Genomic DNA, 24321 nt, shown 5'->3' with positions numbered 1-24321 from the left:
TTCATATCATTAAAAAAACACATATACATATGTACATATAGGAGCTCTGGTGGTACAGTGGTTAAGTGCTCAGCTGCTAACCAAAAGGTCAGAGATTTGAGCCCACCAGCCATTCCAGGAGAGGAAAACACTAGATATTTTTCTTCAAGCATGTTACCCAAACACATCTTTCCCCATCCCCTTCAAGCCTCAATTTGTTAGCCCTCCTTAAATTATTCTCACAAATTTCTTGCTATAAATTCAGTTGAAACCTTGCAAGGGTAAAATTAATTTCAATCAACCCACTCATGCTCCTTCTAACAACGTAATAGTGCTAAACAGTTGAGGATACATTTGAGTTTAATGGAATTTACCTCATAGCAATAGACTTCTCATCGCTTCTTTATAGAGGCAGTTCTGAGCGAATCAGCTAACTCAATCTCACAGGCTCCCCTGTCACACTGGCACATAGAAGAAATTACTTGAGCAATAAATGAGTGACCTTTGCTGTGGAGATCCCCAAGACAGTCTCTGTGGCATTCTGAATGTTCCCTGTAGAGGGTGATAACTGGTGTCTGGCAGGCTCCAAGTCCACTACTTGTGTTTAGAAAGAGACTTCATTCTTGTTGATGAAAAAAATATCAGTGCTATCAAAGACTAGATATTAAAATTCTTTTCAAAGAAAATGATGACGTTGTAGAGAACGACGCTTTTTTCACATTTCCATTTCGAATCCCCATTTATAGGAAAAATTACAATCTCAACTATTAAATTCCACTGCCCTCCTAAGATTCTACATAAAACGTGCCAGCTATGAGAAAAGAACATGTCAGATCTCTCACTTCGAGTCAGTCAACTCTTCTCTTGCAATACTTTGACTTTCTTCAACCACAGTGGGGCACAGGGAGAAATTAATACTGCCTTACCTGTATGAATAACTCATAGAAGTTAAATTCAAGGCAAGTTTTCAGAAAACTGGACATGAAAATGGAACTTCAAAATAATCCCTGGAAAGTGAATTTATACCACAGTGTAGGATGGATGACATTCACTTTCCCCTAAGAAATTTTTGAAGGAAATACTGTCATTCACTTCGAAGTTCACTGTGAGGAGGGGGAAGTCAGAAAGCCATACACAGACAAAAGGACCCTTGCAAAACAGACAATCTGACACTTGATATCTAAGCAGTAAAGGAGCAACACTGTAATTATAGTGTATATATATACCCTTTTAAAATTGGGGGATTCAAAAAACCTAAGAAATACCAAGTAAGTCTAATCCTAATGAGTTTTCTTTCAGAAACCTACAGTGAAATACTATATGGCATTTCTACACTTTAACAATTGGTCCAGACTAAAAGCTAAAAGAGAACATGAGACACAGACACACAAAACAAAATATGATGCATTACTTGACAATATCATGATGACAGTTTGAGAAACTGATATTGACAAATGGGCTTAAGATGGTGAGGCTGGACACTTGGTAGTACTGCCACTGATTGGCAGATGACCTTATTCCTTGTTTCCTTATGTTAAATGAGGATATCAACCAGCACTACCTTAAAAGATTGACAGTAAAGTGAAATGAAAGACTTCCATGAAATCACTTTTCAAGTTGTCTCGCCTACGATCAAGAACCAACCCCTGATGGGAACTCAAACAGATACATGAACACCTGTGTACAATGCAGAATTAGTCACAATTGCCAAAAGGTAGAAACAACCCAAATGTCCATTAGCAGACGAATGGATGAACAAAATGTGGTATATCCACACAATGGAAGATTACTCACCCGTAAGAGAAATGAAACCCTGATACATGCTACAACATAAATGATCTTGAAAACATTATGCTAAGTGAAATAAGCCAGACACAAGAAGTCAAATGTTGAATGATCCCACTTATATGAAATACCTAGAATTTGCAAATGCATAGAGATAGAAAGTAGATCGGTGGTTACCACGGAACGAGGAAAGAGAGTACGGGTAGTTAACGCTTAAGGGATACTGAGTTTCTGTTTGAGATGATGAAAATGTTTGGAAAAAAAAATAGTGGTGGTGGCTGCACAACACTGTGAATATAATGTCAATGAACTGTACACTTAAAAATAGTTAAAATGGCAGTTTCAGGGGACATCTAAGTCAACTGGCATAATAAAATCTATTAACAAAACATTCTGCATCCCACTTTGAAGAGTGGTATCTGGGGTCTTAAATCCTAGCAAGCAGCCATCTAAGATGCATCAATTGGTCTCAACCCACCTGGATCAATGGAGAATGAAGAACACCAAGGACACAAGGTGATTACGAGCCCAAGAGACAGAAAGGGCCACAGGAACCAGAGACTACCTCATCCTGAGACCAGAAGAACTAGATGGTGCCCAGCGACAACCGATGACTGCCCTGACAGGGAACACAACAGAGAACCCCTGAGTGAGCAGGAGAGCAGTGGGATGTAGACCCCAAATTCTCATAAGACCAGACTTAATGGTCTGACTGAGACTGGAAGGACCCCAGTCTTCATGGCTCCCAGACCTTCTGCTGCCCCAGGACAGGAACCATTCCCGAAGCCAACTCTTCAGACAGGGATTGGACTGGACAATGGGTTGGAGAGGGATGCTGGTGAGGAGTGAGCTTCTTGGATCAGGTGGACACTTGAGACTATGCTGGCATCTCCTGCCTGGAGCGGAGATGAGAGGGTGGAGGGGGTTAGAAGCTGGCGAAAAGGACACAAAAAGAGAGAGTGGAGGGAGAGAGCAGGCTGTCTCATTAGGGGGAGAGTAATTGGGAGTGTGTAGCAAGGTGTATACGGGTTTTTGTGTGAGAGACTGATTTGATGTGTAAACTCTCACTTAAAGCACAATAAAAATTATTAAAAAAAAAAAGTTAAAACGGCAACTTTAATGATAGGTATTTTTCACCACAATTTAAAACAAGAAAAAGCAGCAACCCTAGGAAAGAGTAAATGCCACATCAAGGGGGCTATGGCTCCATTACTTTCCACCTAGCAGAACCTACCAACACCCAATGGCTTTCCCAGGACAGCCTAAACGACTACCCCCTACTCTCCTCTCTTGGCTCCTCCTTTGCCACTAGAGGGCAAAACTGATCTCTACAGATAAGGGCTTCTGCCTTTGAGGCACCAGACTTACAGCTTACTCATCCTTCCACAACCTGGGAAATACCACAAGGAAGTACTGCTACACTACTGGTTGTGAAAGTGACCTGATGCCTTGAGAACAGCTCCCTTCCTGAAAACAATCCAGTGAAGACAAAGCAACACCTACTCTACAGGGTAAGACACGGTGCTAAGCAAAGTGGGGACAGAGAAAGGAAGAAAGCAAGATTAGACACAGGTGTATAACCCAGACAATTCTTCACAGCACTGGGAGGGTAAAAAAAAAAAAGTGGTACCCTTAGGAGACCAGAAATTTAGAGGAATTCCTGAAGGATGGTAGGCAGATAAGAATACGCTGATATAAGCCCGCACCTCCAAAATGAGCACAGAACAAGACTGCAAAAATGTGAGAGTAGCTCTGGTTGTATTCCAAGCTTGCAGGCTGGACATACAGGGAACAGAGGAAGGGCAGGGACAACCATCAGGGCAAAGAGCTTCAGGTAGCAGAGGGTATGCTCCTAGACAAAAACAATTTAAGTATGGGACAAATGAGCCCAAGAGACAAGGCAGCGCCCCAGATGGCTACTAATACCTAGGAAGTATAAACAGCCTGAAGGACCAGTTACTGATACACACCACCAGCTACACATTTGGTGCCTCTCCCAGTCACTGATGGGAGGATACTGTAAGCACAGCAGTAGGATACAAATTAACGGAGAATCTCAAAGATAAATGCAATGAGCACAAGAGCAAGAATGACTGAACAAGGAAGGTCCACAAACATCATGAAGTAGAAGCACCAATCGTAACACACAAAAGAACTAACACCTAAGGAAAAAAAGCTCATGGAAGAGACAGCACGAGATTTTTAAGAAGTATAGTATCATCAGAGAGAAGTGAGAATGAAGCAGGTAGTCATGAAAGGGTTATTAAGGGTTATTAACCATCCTATAATAGCTGTTTTTCAGAAAAGTCTACTCTCGTTACATTTTTGTTACAACTTTTACAGCTCTTCACCCTGAACGGTCCAGTCCCAGGTTTCTTGAATTCCCCTGGCGGGAGGCCGAGGCACAGGTGCGCTGACTCCGAATCTACCAGCTATATGACCTTCCTGGGGTGGGAGGAGGGAGTCGTCACCATTTTTTTCAGGGCTGTGCGTAGTATTTTTAGAGCTGTATGCAAAAACCTATTCACTGCTTACACATTGTCAGAAGACTGACAATCTTCCCCTCACCGTTCGTGCATAGGTCTGTCACTCTCTATAAAAGGACCACATCTGCCCTGGTTCAGGGAGCTGGCAGCCTTAGGTCACAAGACCCAGCCTGTCTCCCAGTTTGCAAACTATGAATAAACCTTTCTGTTCTTCCAACCCTGTGTCTGGCTGACTTCAATTCACTAGTCTGCTTGACAAGAACCTATTACTTGATGGCTTCAAGAAGACATTACATCCACCAAAAAAAAACCTGGAAATTTAAAATTGATCATTAGAAAAGAGGTTAAAAGCAGAGGGATTACAACTGGAAAACAAATTAGTGGACTAGAAACTGGAGAGATGCTACAGAAAAAAAAAAGAAAGGAAGGTTCATGGTCAAATAAATATTTTGGAAATACATCAATTTCTTTTCCTCATTTAAGAAATTCTCAATACACTTATTATAAGGTTCTGTCAAGTCCAATCATTTTTAAAAATCTATTTTACTATATTTTACACAGTTTTCCCCAAACCAATTTTTATGTGGCATCTGTTTTAAATCCCATGGAACCAGTTGCTCCTTTGGGAAATGCCACACACTGCAAAAAAGACAAGTATACAACTAACCAAACAGGAGGAAATATGTGCTGTTTAACCTTCATGTTCAAGTGCTTTTGCTCATTTGGACATTTCACATTTATCTTCTCATTTGACCTATAAGACCTCTTAGGGATTTGATCCAGTACATCCAGGGAAAGATGAAGAGGGTCTGAACTTGGGCCTTATCAGTGACATGACAGTTACTGAGGTATCTTCTCTCAGCTCCAAACCCTCCCTTCTAGGTGCTCACAGCTTTGCGGGGCTAAGACTCTGCAAATGACTTTCTCCTTTATCGGTTTCCTGTTAGGTTCTGCCAACAGAAGGCACCACAGGGAGAGTAGGAGGTTGGTGGATAGAGAAGGTATTTGCTCCTTTTTGCGCGTCTGACTTCCTTCATCGTGGCCCCTGCCATAGCTCTTCGCCCTGGCAGTAGCAGGTGGTTCCAAGAGCAGTTGCTTCCAGTTTGCAGCTTCAGTCAACAGCCCCAGACCAGTCTCAGAGGCATCAACACCAGCCAGGCAGCCTCCTTTCCTTAATGCTCTGGGTCCCAGCTCTGCAGGACACCTCCTCCAAGTTTCTAGATTCTTGGAGAGCCCCAACTGCTTCCCTTTATTCCAGAAGTGGGTAGCTGCTTCTTGCAGGTACAATCCCTATTTTACTCACCATTCCCTTTGGCCCTATCAGACCTCCGATACCTCTTTAACAATTCTCTATGTTAAATTATCTCAGTTAAAAAAAACTAGTGCAGTTTCTTTATTCCCGACTGGACTCCAACTGATAAAGCCGAAATTAATACTTGTTATACTTTCTGGTTGGTAGTATATTTATAGAGCCAGAAAGACAGTGGTGGTTCAGTAGTAGAACTGTCACCTTCCATGAGAGAGACCAGGGTTTGATTCCTGGGCAACGCACCTCACGTGCAGCCACCACCCATCTGTCAGTGGAGGCTTGCGTGTTACTATGATACTAAACAGGTTTCAGCGAAGCTTCCAGACTAAGACAGACTAGCTAATCAAACGAATGGACATTTAGCCTGTTGTTTTCCTACAAAACCACGTTTAAGCAAAGCCTGGCCATCTACTTCTGAAAGCCAGTCAATGAAAACCCTACAGATCACAACAGTCTGATCCGTAACAGATCACAGATATGGTGTAGGATTTGGCAGCATTTTGTTCTACTGTGCGTAGGGCCAACTCAACAGAAGCTAGCAACAACAACAACACAGCTAGAGCACCAGCTCCATAGGACACACGCTTATTTCATTCACGGCTGAATCCCCAGCACTCACAACACTGCATGATACATAAGTGGGTACTCAATCCCATTTTTTATTGAATGAATATACGCGTGAATGTACAAGACGGAAAAAAGTAAACCTCTTCCTAAATTCTCTCAGGAAGACTGCCACGTGCATTTGGAAGAAATATTTAATAGGCTTTCTGGGTTGAGTAAATGACACCCAGCAAGCCAGGTTTAAGTATATCACAGACGGTCACTAAACTTCACCTGAGAGAGAGGAATCAGCATTTTGCTGAGTGATATTCCATCTGGGGACAGAGTTAAACTGCTCCATATAATGTGGGAGAAGCGGCTCAATGCATGGGGAAAGGCTGCGCAGGAGAAGTGCCACATTTGATGAGAACGTTTGAGGTAGGCTGTTGCAGGGTGTCACATCCTTTCACATGTCCTCACCATAACCTTCAGCATAGTCTACTCCCTAATGCTTTGGTGTGGGAGCATTTTTTTCTGCCAAATATTGAAGAGGTGCTGCGCCCCATATAGACTGAAGCATTGGCAAGAACAGGTGACACTGTGTGCTAAGAAGGTCACCTTCAGGGGGATGACAACAGTCTCTTATTCTGCCCCCGACCCCTTCTCATCTTGCAACCCTAAGAACTGAAAACATAAATTTCGTGGTATACCTACGATTTTGCTTGTTAAAAAAAGGGGGGGGGGGCGCCAAGGATTCAGCAGTACGTATTGTAAGTATATAAGGTGCTACACTCTGTTCACTACAAAGAAAAAAAACCAATCTTATAAAGCTCACATAAAGAATCATTCCTAACTATCCACTTTCCATAGTTTAAAAGAAATGCTAAAACAAATTCTAATTGTACTCAATTGTTTGTATTATTTGTAAGAAACATAAAGCCTTAGTCACAAACACCTTATGGATGCAACTGAAAAGACATTAGTTGTAAATGTGGTAGATCTGTTAGGTAGAAAGATACCGATGGCCTAGGACATTAAGCACAGAAAACATTAAGTTTCTCCCTTGGATAACCATTAAAATATAAAAGATATTTACATCAATGCTACTAGCATTTAGTGATACGTGATATAAATAATTTAAATGGGGTTTTGTAGGAACGCAACAGGCTAAAGGTCCATTCATTTGATAAACTTTTCTTGAACTCTTACGTATTGTGCTAAGTGCCTAATATATAAAGATAAATGGAAAAGTTCTTACTCTCAAGGCACACCTGGCATCAAGAATGAAAGATAGAAGGCACTGGTGCTAGTCCTCCCCCAGTCGCAACCTATGACAGACATCACCAGTCAATCACCTCCTTTTCCCCAAACTAACAGCCTCGGTCTCAGAATCTTCATCACACCAAAAAAAACCCATTGCCGTTGAGTCGATTCCAACTCACAGTGAACCTACAGATCAGGGCAGAACTGCCCTGTAGGGCTTCCAGGAGCGCCTGGTGAATCTGACAGTGCTCCACAAGGACACCATCAACCTGCAACACAAGGTGAAACCTACCTGCCATCTCCAACCTAGTATAACAAGTTGCCATTGAATCAATTCTGACTTACAGTGGCCCCATGTGTGTCAGAGTAGAACCACACTCCACAGAGCTTTCGAAGGCTGATTTTTTTGGAATTATATTGCCAGGCCTCTCTTCTGAGGACTTGACCTTTCCTCTGATAGACTTGAGCCTCCAAACTTTCAATTAATAGTTGAGTACACTGACTCCAGCCTAGAATATCACCCAGGTACTCCAGCCTAGAATAGTAAGTCTTAACTCTTTTGAACTAACATATAATACAAAGCTCTGTATCAGCAAATTTTATTGGAATATAGTCTCATTCATCTGCGTATTGTCTATGTCTGCTTTCACACTGTAACAGCAGAGGTGAACAGTCACAACAGACACCATATGGCCACAAGCCGAAGATATCTGCTCTTTGACCCTTTAAGGAAAAGCTTCCTGCCTACATATGGGGACGTTGGCAGTTCAGTGGTACAACTCTAGCTTTCGATGCAGGAAGCCCAGGCTCGATTCCTGGCCGACGCACTTCATGCACAGCCACCAACGGTCTATTAGTGGAGGTTTGTGTGTTGCTATGATGCTGAACAGGATTTGGCAGAGCTTCATTTTTTTTTTTTTTTTCCAGACTAAGATGGGCTAGGAAGCAAGGCCTGGCAATCTACTTCAAAAAATCAGCCGCTGAAAACCCCATGGATCACAACGGTCTGATGCCCAGCCCATCATGAGGATGACACAGGACCAGGCAGGGTTTCATTCGGCTGTGCATGGGGCCGACTCGACAGCAGCTGACAACAACAAACAGTACGTATGAGCAACAGGGATAAACTCCTTCAGAGTTCAGAGGAGGTAACAGCAGCCTGATGCCCTCCTACACCAGCACTGAGAGTCCCACAGAAAAGCCACCTAACCTCACAAGCTAAGGGAAACATCCAGTAATATACTGCAGAGATACTAAGACTTTTGCTTCATTAGGTAAAAACCACCTACGGATTTTGAGCAGCCTGACTCTCACCAGAAGCACCCTACTGGCCCAAATGCCCTTCCTACGAGCCCAGCACACACATTCACATCCGGATCATAGGAAAATAGGATGCAGGGCTGGTCTGTTTCCAAAAGGAAAAGGAAGGGAGAAATTCTGGTTAAGCTTTCTGACTTCCCAACTAAGAAAATGCAAAGCAACCCATGGATTAAATCATCGTGTGATTCCATGACCGGAAATGCAGTCTGAGAACTTCACCCAGGGGCCGTCAAGCCCAAGCTTGGATGGAGCACACGTCCAGCAGGCAGCCACACACACTAGAGTACTTGAGGATCAGAAGCTTTACTACAGTTCCTTCTCTGAAATTACAAAAATGAAAGCAGCATAAGAGGCTCCAGATTGTAAACTTCATTTTTCTAAGCAATTTTATGGCGATTCCAAAGGCTCTCCTTCTCCTCACGCTAATAACATTTTTATTATCAGAATGTCTCAGGGGCAGATACTAATTTCCACAAATCCTCATCCGTATTAAGAACTGAAAGATTGTGTCCCATTTATTACTGGAGAGAAAAGAATAAATAGAAGTAGACTTTGCTAGCCTCATCCCATCATTGAACAGTACCAGGTCCGTAAGCAGCAGCACTGGTTTTTTCACATATAAAATTTGCTTAGCTCAGTTTACTGAATAAAGCAGCCTTTTAAAACATTTATTCAAATTTACAGGTGTGGCTTATAAAGTCAACACAAATTATACATATAGACCATTGCACCTAAAACTGGCAAGAGTGCTTACCTCTGTAGAAGGGAAGAGAGCTGTAAAAGATTTAATATTCACTATATACCTATGCATACTTTGAATTCTATAGTAAAGGCATATATTATCTTTGCAAATAAATAACTTTCTCCAGGAAACCTTCCCTGACTCCCTAAACCAAGGGTTGACAAACTGTGGCCCATGGGCCAATAGCCAGCCCACTGCCTATTCTGTAAATAAAGTTTTACTGGAACACAGTCATGCCCATTTGTTTATATATTATCTACAGCTGTTTTCACACTACAGTGACAGATGCAAGTAGTCACAACAGAGACCTTAATTCCTACAAAGCCTAAAATATTTACTACCTGGCCCTTTACAGAAAAAGTTGCCAAAACCCTATCAGTACCCCATACCCCCAAGTTAAACTCTCATTACAACTCACCATTTTCCTTCATAACATGTTGTTATGAAATGAATTGTGTCCCCAAAAAATGTGTGTCAACTTGGCTAGGCCATGATTCCCAGTTTTGTATGACTGGCCACTATTTTCCTATGTGTTGTAAATCCTACTTCTGTGATGTTAATGAGGCGGGATTAGAGGTAGTTATGTCAATGAGCAGGACTCAATCTACAAGATTAGGTTTTGTCTTAAATCAATCTCTTTTGAGATATGAGAGAGAGAAGCAAGCAGAGAGGAGACCTCCTACCAAGAACGAAGAACCAGGAGGGAAGTGTGTCCTTTGGACCCAGGACCCCTGCGCTGAGAAGCTCCTAGACCAGAGGAAGACTGATGACAAGGTCCTTTCCCCAGAGCCGACAGAGAGAAAAAGCCTTCCCCTGGAACTGGCACCCTGAATTCGGACTTCTAACCTCTGAGACTGGGAGAGATAAATTTCTCTTTGTTAAAGCTATCCCTTTGTGATATTTCTGTTATAGCAGCCCTAGATAATCAAGACATGTCTCAATTTGCAATTATACATTTGTGTGATTTATCGATGCCTGGTGCCTCCTGGAAGACTATGATGGACCACAAAGGCACAAGCCGTGCCTGGTGCACTCACAATGCATCCCCCATCCTGGGACAGTCCTGGCATGCTCTGGCTGCTTAGTTAGCATTTGCTGAATGAAAATTAATTAACTGGATATTAAAAAACAGAAAAATTTTAAACCCACAGCTGTCAAGTTGATTCTGACTCAGAGCAACCCTGTAAGACAGAGCAGAACTGCCCTATAGGGTTTCCAAAGCTGTAAATCTTTATGGAAGCAGACTGCCACATCTTTCTCCTGCAGAGCAGCTGGTGGGTTCGAACCCCTGACCTTTCAGTTACCTGCCGAGTGCTTTTAACCACTGCGCTACCAGGGCTTCTTGATTAGAAATAAAGACTACTGATAAAATGTCCCCCAACCTACAGTCGGGCCGCTGATCTGCCTTTGTGATAAGATAAATAATAACGGTTTTCAAAACAAATTATTAGACAACTTCAGGCACTTCCCTGAGCTAATAGTTCAGTAGTCATTTTTACAGAATGATAAAGGTTTTGCCCCATATATACACTCATGTATCTCTAAAGACTCCAAAATTGAGAGAAAATGAAGTTATCTACAACTGGCCAAACAAGACACTTCAAGTGCAAACTCTATAGAGAAGATGTACTTCAGAGTAACATTTATTGAGCACCTACCACATGTCAGCAGCCCTGGTTGTACAGTGGTTAAGAGTTTGGCCACTAACCACAAGTCTGGCTGTTCGAATCTACCAGCTGCTCCTTGGAAACCCTATGGGGCAGTTCAACTCTGTCCTATAGGGCGCTATGAGTCGGAATTGACTTGACAGCAATGGGGCAATGGGTTGTGTCAGGCAATGTGCTCATACGTACAGTGAGGTGCTAAAGAGTTGGACTCTGGAGACCGAGCCCTGCTCCACTAGGACAATGACGACAGCCATTTAACGCTTGGCAACAACTGGAGGCACTGTTCAAAGTGTGCTCACTTTTAACTTTCCAACAGCCCCATAAGGTAGGTGGAGAATTATCCTCAATTGCAGGTAAGGAAACTGAGACACAGAGAGGGTAAGGAGCTTTGCCAAGGTTATAAAGATTCAAAGCAAACTTCTGGAGCCTATAACCTTAACCACTGCACCATCAGGTTAACATCTCTATGCAATGAAATCCCACCCCTGAAGCACTTACGAGCTGACACCTAATAAATACTTTCGTTTTTACAATTATTACATCAACATCATCTCCACAGTGCAGCAAAGAGCTCATTTGATTTTTCACAGATTTCAGGAAAAGCAAATAACATATACAAAGTTATTTAGTAATCCTTTATATTGATACATAAATCCAAGTTTTTCCCATTTTGCTTTTCTATTGGCTTCGTTGCTAGAAGCCACATGTGTAGAAGGATGAATGTACAGGTACTGCACATTTTAATTAATGGGCTTAAGCCAAACCAAAAGGCAAGAACAAATTAATAATGAAAAAAAAAAGTTTTTAAGGTTATTCAGAAGGACACAATTTATTTTTCATAGCTGTCTCACAGAATGATTCAAGTAAAATTTCCCTAATTCCATGGTAGATGAAGTACTTACTAGCAAAATACATCTATTAAATATTTATTATATCAATATTCATAAACATTGTAGTACACTGCAATCAGTTTCTATAGTAAAGTCATTTACACAGAGGTCAAACCTTTATTAACACGCAAAAGCAAACTGAATTTTTCAGTCCCTATGAGTCGGAATGGAAACCCTGGTGGCGCAGTGGTTAAGTGCTACAGCTGCTAACCAAAGGGTCTGCAGTTCGAATCTGCCAGGCGCTCCTTGGAAACTCTATGGGGCAGTTCTACTCTGTCCTATAGGGTCGCTACGAGTAGGAATCGACTTGATGGCAACAGGTCTTCTTGGATCTTCTTCTAAACCAAAATCTACACAGATACTATAACCAGACTCTCATTCCATATTTCATTTCATGTTCTGTAACCTGTAAAAGAATATAATGGGTATAATTCCAATAATCTCTCCAAGTTTATGTGGAATTAAATATCCCACAATGAAAAGCCAGAAAAATGCTTCATTGTAAAAAATGTAGTACATATCAATTAAATAATAATGCTTCTGCCAATGTCTGGGTTCAATAAGCTTATCTGCCAAGAGTAAAGCCTAAACTCCATCATACAAATAAGGAAAAATAACTTTTTAATGGACAGTTGTTTACTGCACTGTGCAAGCTGGGATGCATCCTCAGAGGAAAAGCATATAAACGTGGGTGTCACCGAGCACAGTCCTCATCCTTCAACGATGGAATCCTCTTCAGTTCTGCCTAACTTTGGCTACTTCGAATACAGGTTTTTTTGATACTATAAAAATATTTTCATATTTTTTATATTTTGTCCAGTTTTATCATAGTTTTATGTGGTATCTATGAGTCCAATGGAATCCCTGAATGATGCAAACAGTTAACACACTCAGCTGCTAACCACAAGGCTGGAAGTTAAGGTGCAGTCAGAGATGCCTCAGAAGGCCTAGCCATCTGTTTCCAAAAGGTCACAGCCCCTGAGAGCCCTGCGGAGCACCGTTCTACTCTGACAAACATGGGACCACCCTGAATCAGATTCAACTCGACAGCAGCTGGTTGGTTTTAATGCCATAACAGCTTCTTTTTATAGCCACAAAATCTAACAACTTCCTAACCAGTGCATCATAGTGCTTAGTATATAATAAAAAGTTCTTTGGTGCTGTATTAGGCAGAAATTTTTCTTTCATTTGCCAGTTCTTGACTAGAACCACTAAGATCATCAAGGTTACCGTCAAGAGCCTGTGGAACTCTGAGAGAATTTCAAGAATTCCAGTCCAAAGTAAACTATTAATTCACTTATAAACAAACCTTATTTTCATCTTTTCATTCTAATTACTATATTTAATATTTGCTCCGTAACATGAATAAAAATTTCAGTGGCATTTTAGCTACACAGTCAATAAACAATTGCCTAGGTAGAATCTATTCATCTGAGAAAAGCTAGCCTCTCACTCATTATTCATCCCTGTAACTAACGGGTTCAATCTTTGGGTGTATGCCTGGTTTCTTAACCTTTCCTCCGCCAAGTTTACATCAGTAAACTTGATAGGACGTAGTAGCAGAAAAATGGTATTTTTCACATTTACCTTGCTCAGGAATCTACTAAAACAGAGTCCAGACAATACCTGCCTCCCAATTCTAACTACACTTTTGCATGTACGCACATATGTACACATACACACACTAAATTATCTCCTTCTTCCCTCTTGGCTCCTGGCTCTACCACTTAATAGCTGTGTGTTCAACCTCTCTGTGCCTTAATCTCAACTAGACATAATAAAATGGGATTACAGGTAGTGTGCTTAGAACAGTGCCTCTCAAGTAATTAGAGCTCGCTAAATATTAGCGATTGACATTTACTATTACCATCATTGTAACATTATTCGATACTGCTTCCGATACCATTCTAAAGAGCCAGCAAAGCAACAGGAGGTTACCCGTGACACCAGAATGGATGGCGGCCGTCTTCACAACAGACTAGACATCGTGCAACTAAAGTAGGAATTGTGCCAGAACCCATCGGCCTTAAAATCCCATATCAAACTCCTGCCTTGGCTAAGGCTTTGCACTAGCTATAAATTTTTTAAACTTCTTCCTGCCTTTCTAAGCCTAACAAGTGTGAACTAAGCATACAAAACTCAGGCAGGCAACTCAACAGTGGGAGAAAAGCATATTTACATTGTGTGTATCAGACATAAGTGAAAATAGCTGAGTTCTAAGTGAAGAGTGTGATTCATGGGTGACACATATTCAGACTCAAACTGCAAACTCTGTGTCTCGGGCGGCAGCACGAGTCTTAGCTCAGTTCTTTTTTTTACCTTAGCTGGGCCACTTGCTGTCAGCCTTACATATGTGTCGTTCGGGGGATACCTTCTGATTTAGGCAGAGTTTACACACAGAATCCAGTGCTTCCCTTCTCTGATGCTGTCCGTATTTCCTCACTTATCAGCAGCTGTGGTTGTCAGGCCAAACTCTGTCTTTTGGGTCTTTAGGCCAGAGAGGTTATCTATTGAAGTTTTAGCCACTATTGTGGTCTGTGCTCAAGACAAAAACTATAAAAACTGGAAAGTCACTACCTGCTGCCTGTACAACAGGTTTCTCTTTATATATGACCCTTCTAACCCTGGGTTTGTAGTTCTGCCAAGATGAATTACTAGGCCACAATACTGCAGTGACTAGGCAGTTTTCTATGCAAATGAGGAATGTAAAATCCTTCTGAGGACTGGTTAATCACTACGCAAATTAGGGGGCTGGTCCCTGGTCTTGGTGGGAGGAGTAGGCTTATAAAAGGGCCAATCCCACAGAAGCTCAGAAAGACATCATTACCATCAAGAAGATCCTAGAGTGGAGAACATCGATTGGACTCAGGGTCCCTGTGCTGAAAACCTCCTAGACTCATAAGAAAGAGAAAGCTGCAACACTGGAAATGGCACAAGACACAAGCTGCAGCAGGTCAAGCAGCAGGAGCCAGGAGACCTGCACGCGATGGCTGCTGTGGGCTTCCTGACCCATGGAGCAAGGCGGCTGAAGTGAGAAAGCTGAGTACCTTCAGGCAGGAGGCAGAGTGGGGTGCCTCCAACCACTTGTCCACAGAGCTAAAGAGGTGATACTTGCCCGAGCAGGGCAGAGGCCAAGAGAGGGGCCTGCTAGCCCAGCTGAGAAGCGTGGCCTGCCTGAGGGCACAGCCAAGAAGAAGCTGAGAGCTATTTTGAGTAGAAGCTGCCCTGACTTACAGTATGCTGTCTCCTGAGTTGTTCTGGTTACCCAAGTTGATCCTGATCCCAAGTTGTAACCTGTTGCTTCCTTAATATACCCCCAAATTTCAAGTACAGTCTGTGAGTTCTGTGGGGCTAAATGCAATGAATTATCAAACCCAGCAGAGAAGTAGAGAGTGCTGTGGGTATGATAACTGGTGTCAGAATGGGTAAAAAGGTTGGACAGTGGAGATATGTCTGACTTTCACCTCACAGGAATCAGCTTTTGGTTGTTTTTTTTGTTGTATTTTAATTTTGTTGTTGCTTTTGAGAATAAATATACACAGCAAAACAACAGTTTCTACATGTACCATTTAGTAACACTGATTACATTCTTATAGTTGTGCAACCATTCTCACCCTCCTTTTCTGAATTGTTCCTCCTCCATTAACATAAACTCACTGACCCCTAAAGTTCCTATCTAACGTTTCAAGCTGCTGTTGTCACTTTGATCCCATATACATAGTTCTTAAAAGTACAAAGTTCAAGGCAGACATTTTTCATTAATTAAGCTAAACTACTGTTTGGTTTTAAGAAGACTTTAAGGTTTAAAGATTATTTCAGGGCAATAGTTTCAAGGGTTCACCTACCCTCCATGTCTCCAGGAAGTCTGAAGTCTATGAGAATGTGAAATTCTGTTCTACATTTCCCCTCTTTTCATGAAGATTATTCTACAGAATTTTTTTATCAAAACATTGAATAATGGTAGCTGGACAATAGCCAGTTCTTCTGGTCTCCCGGCAAAGATGGCAATTACCTCATGGAGGCAAATAGCAACGCATTCCATTTCCTGCTCCTATTCCTGACTCTCCTTCTTCCTCTGTTGCTCCAGGCAAATTGAGACCAATTATCATGCTTTGGATGGCCACTTGCAAGCTTTTAAGACCCCAGGCACTATGCAATGAACTAGGAGGCAGAACAGATGCACTGAATACATTATTAGGTCAATTAGCTAGGATGTTCATGACTCTAAACCTCCAAACCAAAAAACCAAATCCCATGTGGTGTTTGGTCGTACATAAGCAGCCTCAACAGCTACTCTTTTTGGGGGGAAGGGGGGAGTCATATTTATAAATACATCATATAACTTTTGCATACTCAACTTTTTATAGGTATACAACTTGTTGACAGCAATTCATCAACTGTACAACCTTACGCTTAATCAATGAGATTTTTCCAACAGTGTAAACCAAAACTCCATATTCCATAAATAATACAGAAAGGAAGATCTTAATTCAAATAGATAAGAAAATGGAGTCTAAAGCAGGAATTTAAAAAAGGGGGGGGCAGCTAATAATACTACATATTCAAGAGGTCCTGAAGTTATAAGACAATGAGACAGCAAAATTTAGAACCAAGAGAGCCAGCATTAAGACCAAGGATGGCAAAGAGCCTGCTAACTCTGACCAACTAGGAGTGGCTGCGTGGAGAGCTATATGAAAAATGTCCCTGAGCCTCTGTCTGGGCCCATCGGAATAGAGTCATGATGGATTATTGATGTCTGCCATAAAAGAGAAAGGGGCAGCATAGTTTCACATATTCACAAACCAGAATCAAGAATAAGGTTATAGAATTTAGGAAGAATAAGATGGAAGAGATTCATAAACACCATCATTATTAATAATACTGAATATCTTCCATATGCCCAGATGATGTTTAGAGTAATTCAAATTTAAGTGAAATTAAAAAGGAATATCAGACAGGCTAAAATAAAAAAGTGCCTTGAATCTTAATAAGCCCACAGTACAGGAACTGCCTCTAACTAGATTCAGCAATATGACTCCTTTTGAAACCAACCAAGAGAAAACACTTATTCAGAAGATTTCAATGCAAAATTAATAACCACTTGGTTCCACTTTATCATGCACAGATCTCAACAGCGGATTTTAAAAAACGAAAGTACAGTCTGTCTCAGAGAAATTATACTTTGTGAGTCCTTGAGCTAGGACATTTTAATCAATAAGGTGTAAGAGCAATTTACTGACTTACATAAATGAACAAAATACTGACTACTGAAAATGAGTGAAGCCTGTCATTGAAATTGTTAAGGGTTTATATAACTACACAGGCAGTCACAGATTACAAACGAGTTCTATTCCTAAATCAGCCTTTTAATCGAATATGGACGTAAATTGGAACAGTTAAATACAATTCGTATCTAACATCAGTTAGTCAAATGTTTGTCTTAGTATATAGTATACGGTGTACCTTTCTATGCATAAAAAAATTAAAGAAATGCTTCCGGATACATTAAAACATCTTTAACATAATAATACAGTAATAATAGCACCCATTTGTTATTATTAACCATTGTAAGTACCTCAAATATTTAATATAATAGACTTTAAGGGAGTTGATGTGTAACTAGGGGTTGTACATTAAGTGTGACGTTCTTGACTGACTGTACCACTAAATGAACAAAGGGAAAAGTAAGCAAAACCTGTTCTCTTATCTTCATGCTCCAATTAACCAACTCTTTATCAGGATAATTGTGGTCGAGCATTTTAGAAGCCATTTGGCCTAACACCTTTCTTTTTCAGAGAAATATGACTTACCCAAGGTGAACAGTTACAGGCGAGGAGGATCTGTGCCTCTGATTTCTGGTCCACACAGCTTTCTCCTATCCTACATGACCTCTCGCAGATGATCGAGGTAATTAAGAGTGTAAGTTTCACAACTAAATGATTACCACAAAAAGTAGCAGTGTGGTAGCCAATCAGGAGAAACTGCAAGCACAGGGAGATTTTCTGGGGTGCCAGTAACTTTCTATTTTGGTCATGGGGAGTGGTATTCACTGTATAATTACATGTTAAACTGTACACATACGTTCTATGGACTTTTTTGGGCTATGTTAAATTTCACAAATTTAATAAAGCTTTAAAAAAGGTATAAGCTTCAAAATCCCATAGCCCTGAATTTAAACCTGAATTCTACCATTTGCAAGCTGGGTGAGCTTAGGCAAACTACTTTACCCCTCTGAGCTTCAGTTTCCTCTTTGGTAAAGCGAGGATAATGACAGTACATACTTCATAGAACCTGTGTTAGTGTTAAATAAAAAATACAGTTACAATGCTTAATATAGTGCCTGGCACTCCGTAAAAACTTAATAAGTACTCCTATTTGTGCTATGCTATGGCACAGTGGCTGCGAGCTATGGCTGCCAACCAAAATGTCAACAGTTTGAATCCACCAGCCGCTCCCTGGGAACCTTATGGTGAAGTTCTACCCTGTCCTACAGGGTCGCCGTGAGTTGGAATCAACTCGAGAGCAGAGGGTTTGTTAATTTTTTTTTCTTTTTTTTGGTTATCCCTGCAAAGACTCCAAAGCTAGCCCTTGCATCGTCTCCAAGCTGACACACATCAACACCTTTCCAGTGTGGTTACACTTGGCGTTTTACTTCTCAGCTGACTGTGTGCAGCTGTTCAAACTGCCATGGGGCAACACGCAGCTGAATGCAGGTGCAGTCTCCTTGCTTAGGCTAGGAGCTTCACTGATCAGAGGGATGGGCAGGCTCAGTCCATCAAGAAAGTCAGCAAGTAGACAATGGAAAAGAATCTGGGAACCCTAGCCAAAAAAGTTTAATTCCAACAAGAAATCAATAAAAGGAAGGTGCAACTACAATTCTTTACAGAGATATTTGGGGAAGCTGTGTGGCAAAGGAGAAATCATGCAGACTCTGGAGTCCAGTTGACCAAGGGTTCAAATCCTAGCACTGCCGCTAACCAGCCATGTGGCCTCAGTGGAATTTGTGACTCCCTTGTATCTTTTCTAAACCTTTCAGCAGTCTCAGACAATCATAGGGATTCCCATCTCTCTGCCAATGACTGGTTCAGTTCTAGGCATGTGACCTGATCCTCACCAGGGATAAGTGAGAGAAAGCCAGAGGGGAAGATTATGGAGAGAACTTCCCCTCCCCAGGCGAACAAAAAGAAGACATGAGGAAGCCAGTGTTCCTCTGGATGCTCTCTCCCAGAAATGATAAAGCTGTGTGCTTCCAAAGTCAAGGCCTTCACCACAGAGAGAAGCAAGGATCCTGGGTCCTTGAAAGCATAGATGAGTCACTGTCAGCCTACCTCTGGACTCCCTGATATTTGGGATAATACCAAAAAACTAAACCCATTGCCGTCAACTCTGTTATAACTCATAACGTCCCTACAGGGCATAGCCCCATAGGATTTCAAAGGAGCAGCTGGTGGTTCTGAACTGCCAACCTTTTGGTTTGGAGCTGAGCTCTTAACCACTGTACCACCAGGGATCCATTTGGGACAATAGTCTATTACTTAAGCCAGTTAGAGTCAGGGTTTGTTACTAGAAGTCAACAGCACTCTAACTGATAAAATGATGTTAGTCTGTGGATTTCAGTTTCCTCATCTAGAAAATTGGATTATTAATGCTGAATTAGTCCAGCTGTAAAAGGTTTAAGCAAAAAAAAAAAAAAAGAACTAACGCATAAAGGCAGTGTCTGGTAACTATTTAGCGTCCAATAAACAGTCTCTATTTTTCAAAAAAAAAAAAAACTCTCAAAATGAGTTCTCATGAAAAAGTATTAAAATATTTCTTTCCTAGAGACAAGCAGTTCAGTGATTCTCAAACTAATGTAGAAGATTTTTGTCAGGGGCTTGTTAAAATGCAGATTCTTGGGCTTTAGCCACGGATTATATCTGAGGGGGCCAAGGAACCTGCATTTTTAACAAGTGTCCCAAGCAATCCTGATGCAGGTGATCTAAGGATCTTACTGGCATCTTTCCACTTGACTCTTGAAGCAGTCTTCTAACTCTCAACTCACATTTCTGTTTTGCCCTGCTACAGGCAGTCTGTTCTCCTTAGAGCAGCCAGAATGGTTTTTTGAAAACTGAAATCCAGTCCTGTGGTTTCCAAACCCTCCAATGGAGAAACACAATTAAAATGCCTAACTGAGCAACACAGCATGAACCCACCTCAGTCCCCCTCCCCAATCCCAATTATCTACAAATACAGGAAGAGCCTGAGATACATCCATCAGGTTACAGGAACTCAGCTTAATGGGGAGCTTTCATGTAATAAATCTAGCTCGACCCACATGGCCTTTATTTGCATTTACAAGTGTTATTTTAGATACCTCATGCCTTGTGAGCAGCTAAACGCTGGAAAACAAGAAACATCATGCAAGCACCCTTATCACTGTAAGACTGGTGTGAGTGTGCTCAGGGTTCGCTAGTTTATAATACTGATTATCGTGTGTACATTGCTTTCATTGATTTCTTCGGTATACTTCATTTTTGAATGGGGCTTACATTAAAGCTTCGATTACATAAACATTGAGTATCAAATGAATACTCAGTAAGGAGAATACTGAGTGGACTATATTTAAAACTAGAAAAAAGCTGAAGGAACATAGGTAACAAGCGTGTTATAGGATAAATAATGAAAGGAAATTGATTTGTTACGTCATGTTACGATGACTGATTTTAACTTGTTAACCCCTGAAATGTCCATTTTAATGGGATTTAATGTTGTTGAGCATAAATTGGTGTTAATTTTGGAGTTCAATCATGAATTAAAAAATTTCCTATTGAATTTAACGGTAACTGTATTTTTAACGTAGAAAAATTTAGAGTTTGTCCTAGGAGATTTTCATGAACAAATTCCTTCTTTGGCAGAGAAGGACAAGAAGGTCTGCTTTGTGGCAGATGAAAAAAATGTACAATCTTTATTGTATCAGAGCAATGCAATCTGAAATAATGAAAGGTTATTTCTCATCTAACAAACTGGAAAACTTTTTTAAATTATCACATTTAACGTTGGTGAGAGTGCTGAAAAGCACAAATTTTCATAAACTGTGCCTTGATTTCCTTAGCTCTAAAAGGAGGCCAGATAGTTAAAGCACTTGGCTGCTGACTGAAAGGTTGAATGTTCAAGTCCACCCAGGTGTGCCTCAGAACCTGGCAAACTACTGAAAAATCAGCCATTGAAAACCCTATGGATACTAGCTACTCTGCCACACGTGGGGTTGCCACGCGTCAGAATCACCTCAGTAGCACCTGGTACCGGTAAAAGGAGGCTAGTGTCACGGGAGGAATAAATGAGTTAACCCACAGAAAGCGCTCAGAATAGGGTGCAACGTCCCTCCTACACTCTCAGTGAACAGTAGCTGTCATTGTGGTTGTCGTTACTGCTCATCAGCAGGGACAGGAGTATAAATCTGAGCAGCCTTCCCGGAGGGCAATCTGACAGAACATCTCAGGAATTCGATGAGTAAACAGGAATTTATGTTCAAATATATTCATCACAGAATTAAAACAGTAAGACATCAGAAACAATGCAAATGCCCACTAATGAGGAAATCACAAAATACATTATGGCATCTATGTGAACACAGCCTCCTTTCCCTCCAAACTCTTTGGCATGAGAAAAAATATCTGTAATTTTTTTTAATGCATAGGGAAATACTCCTGATTTAATGGCAAGTGACGGAAAAATAACAAACAAGATTAACTAATATGAACCTAATTTTGTAAAAAAAAAAAAAAGAATGTACACACATAATGCACATGTGTGCAATATAATGACAAGCTCCCCACACTTACTTACAATGGCTCTCTCTAGGGTAAAAAATTACAAGTGGCCTTGATGGAGTTTTAATATATTTCTGTAGTTTCCAAGTTTTCTACAGTAAGTGCCAGTCAAACTGCCTTAACCAGAAATAAAATTAGAAAAGATACAGTATCACCTCTTTAGATCCAAAACCACACCAAACCCAGTGCCATCAAGTCAATTCCGACTCATAGCGACCCTATAGGACAGAGTAGAACTGCCCCATAGTTTCCAAAGAGCACCTGGTGGATTCGAACTGCCAACCCTTGGGTTAGCAGCTGTAGCACTTAACCACTACGCCACCAGGGTTTCCCCTCTTTAGATCAGATATCTAAAATATCTGATATCCACAGATTTTTTTCCCCTCAAGATTATGATTGTAAACTAGTCATTTTATGGCAGCAACTTGGTACCTTCAAAATGTTATTTAATCGTCAATAACACTTTAAAGGACTCCCTCTTCTCAAATTCCTAGCAGAATTGAAGTTTCAGTATAAAGCCAATTGCTATCTGTCAAGCTAGAAGACATCTTATTTTGAGGTGCTTAATAAAAACTGAACAAACTAGCAATAGAAAAAGCCAGAACTGTAGGACAAAGAGGCATAAAATATCCAGAAAAAAGAAAAAAAAATCAAGGTTTACCTGAAACAATTAGATTTTATACCTGAATATATGAAATATTTTAGAAAAGGTTGTATTTCAGCTCGCTGTCCCCTCAATTTCTTATCTTATTAAGAGTCATTCATCCTTTATTTCATACTGTGAAATAAATGAAAACATATTTCATACTATAAAATAAATGAAAACACCACTGGCCACCAGGTAAACTCAGGCAACTAATACAAAACTAGGATTAGAACAATAAAACCAACAACAAAAAAAAGATTGTACGTCCTCTATGAAACAGAACTCACATTAGAAACAAGCGTCTCCAACTATGCTAGTGTTTAATTTCAACATGGCCATTTAGCACAACTACTTCTATTACTCCGAAAGCATGCTAATATAGACACTATAGGAGTCCGTGAATGGTGCAAACGGTTAACTGCTTGCTGAGCCACTAACAGAAATGCTGGTGGTTTGAACCCACTCAGAGGCACCTCAGAAAAAAGGCCTGGCAATCACTTCTGAAAGGTCACGGCCTTGAAAACCCCATGGAGCACAGTTCTACCTTTCACACATGGGGGCGTCATAAGTCACAATCAAGAGCAACTGCTTTGGGTTTGTTTTCTGTTAGAAAAGAAGTGCCAACTAGAAAAAGTATACCATAAAGTCCCCCAGCCCTGAAAATTAAGAATAGGAATTAAACCATCAACTCTTAACTTCTCCCTTACAATCTAGTCCACAACACACTGATTAAAGAGCCCCTCAGGTAAAAGGGTGAGGTAACTGTTTTTCTCCTGTGGGGGGAAGCAATATCTGATTACTGACTCGACTGCAACGGGTTTTTTTTTTCTCTCAATTAAATTTTTATCAATTATTCCTGGGTACTTTTTCATTAAATGAAAAATAAGATTATTCTATCTTTCAAGTTCAATGATGTTATTTGATGTCTAAACTTTTTCCTGGATAATTTAAAAGTTACTAATTATTCATCGGAAAGGAACCCTGGTGGCGCAACAGTTAAGCACTAGGCTGCTATCCAAAAAGTCGGCGGTTCAAAGACGTGGCAGCCTCCTGCTGCAGAGAGCACAGCCTTGGAAACCCGACAGGGCAGTTCTCCTCTGTCCTCCAAGGTTGCTCTGAGTCGGAATCTACTCTCCGGCAGCGGGTTTGGTTTTTGGGTTAATTATTCATCAAATGCAGAAAACTCCCTGCGTTCAGGAACTGTAAGCCTCTGTTAGCCAGCAATTCTACCGTGCATTTAACAGAACAAACATTCATGTGCCGGCCATGTGTCAGGTGCTGGCGATACCAAGGGGAAAGAGACTCAGCCAAAGAGGAGGTGAAGGGCAAGCAGTGGGAAACGCGGAACATTACACGAAGTACCGTCTGCGGTGAATCTTGAAGATGTAAAGGAGATACGTTAGGAAAAGGATTTCCATCAGAGGAAAAATAATGTGCGAAAGCACAAGGACATGCAATACTTGAAGGAACTCGGTTCACAGTGGTTAGAACACAGGCTGTGTGTTTGTTTGCATATAAGTCCACATGTAGGGAAAGAAAAGAGATGAGGCCAATAATGGGTTGGAAGAGGAATATGAAAGTTGTGTATACACACAATGTGGTACCAAGATTACTCTCTAAGACACCCTTCTGGGTGATTCTGAGAGAATATCATCACAATGGATTTTTACTTTCCAGACTGGTAAGTTTCATCTGGTATTTATCCTAAGTTATTTAGCTTGATTTTTTTTTTTTTAATTTTGCTTGATACTTAAGACAACTACCATCACCAGTTGCCATCAAGTAGATTCTAGCCCCATGTTGTGTGTCCGAGTAGAACTGTGCTCCATAGGGTTTTCAGAGGCTGGTTTTTCCGAAGTAGATCACCAGGCCTTTCTTCCAA

General features: G+C 41.0%; 1 protein-coding gene across 4 annotated transcripts in view; it reads right to left on the bottom strand.

Moving 5' to 3' along the window:
* SUCLG2 (succinate-CoA ligase GDP-forming subunit beta) overlaps nucleotides 1–24321 on the bottom strand; it is a 336565-nt gene that overhangs the window by 276778 nt on the left and 35466 nt on the right. Inside the window, exon 1 of one of the 4 annotated variants that reach the window (XM_064275027.1) lies at nucleotides 17795–18013. The exons of the other annotated variants lie outside the window; for them this stretch is intronic. The gene's annotated coding sequence lies outside the window, so the exon portion shown is untranslated. Of the gene's footprint in view, nucleotides 1–17794; nucleotides 18014–24321 lie in introns of those variants that run through there. 4 annotated transcript variants of the gene reach the window in all.

Source organism: Loxodonta africana, chromosome 22, assembly GCF_030014295.1.
Source record: "Loxodonta africana isolate mLoxAfr1 chromosome 22, mLoxAfr1.hap2, whole genome shotgun sequence".
Taxonomy (NCBI): domain Eukaryota; kingdom Metazoa; phylum Chordata; class Mammalia; order Proboscidea; family Elephantidae; genus Loxodonta; species Loxodonta africana.
This window is presented reverse-complemented; position numbering and strand designations above follow the sequence as displayed.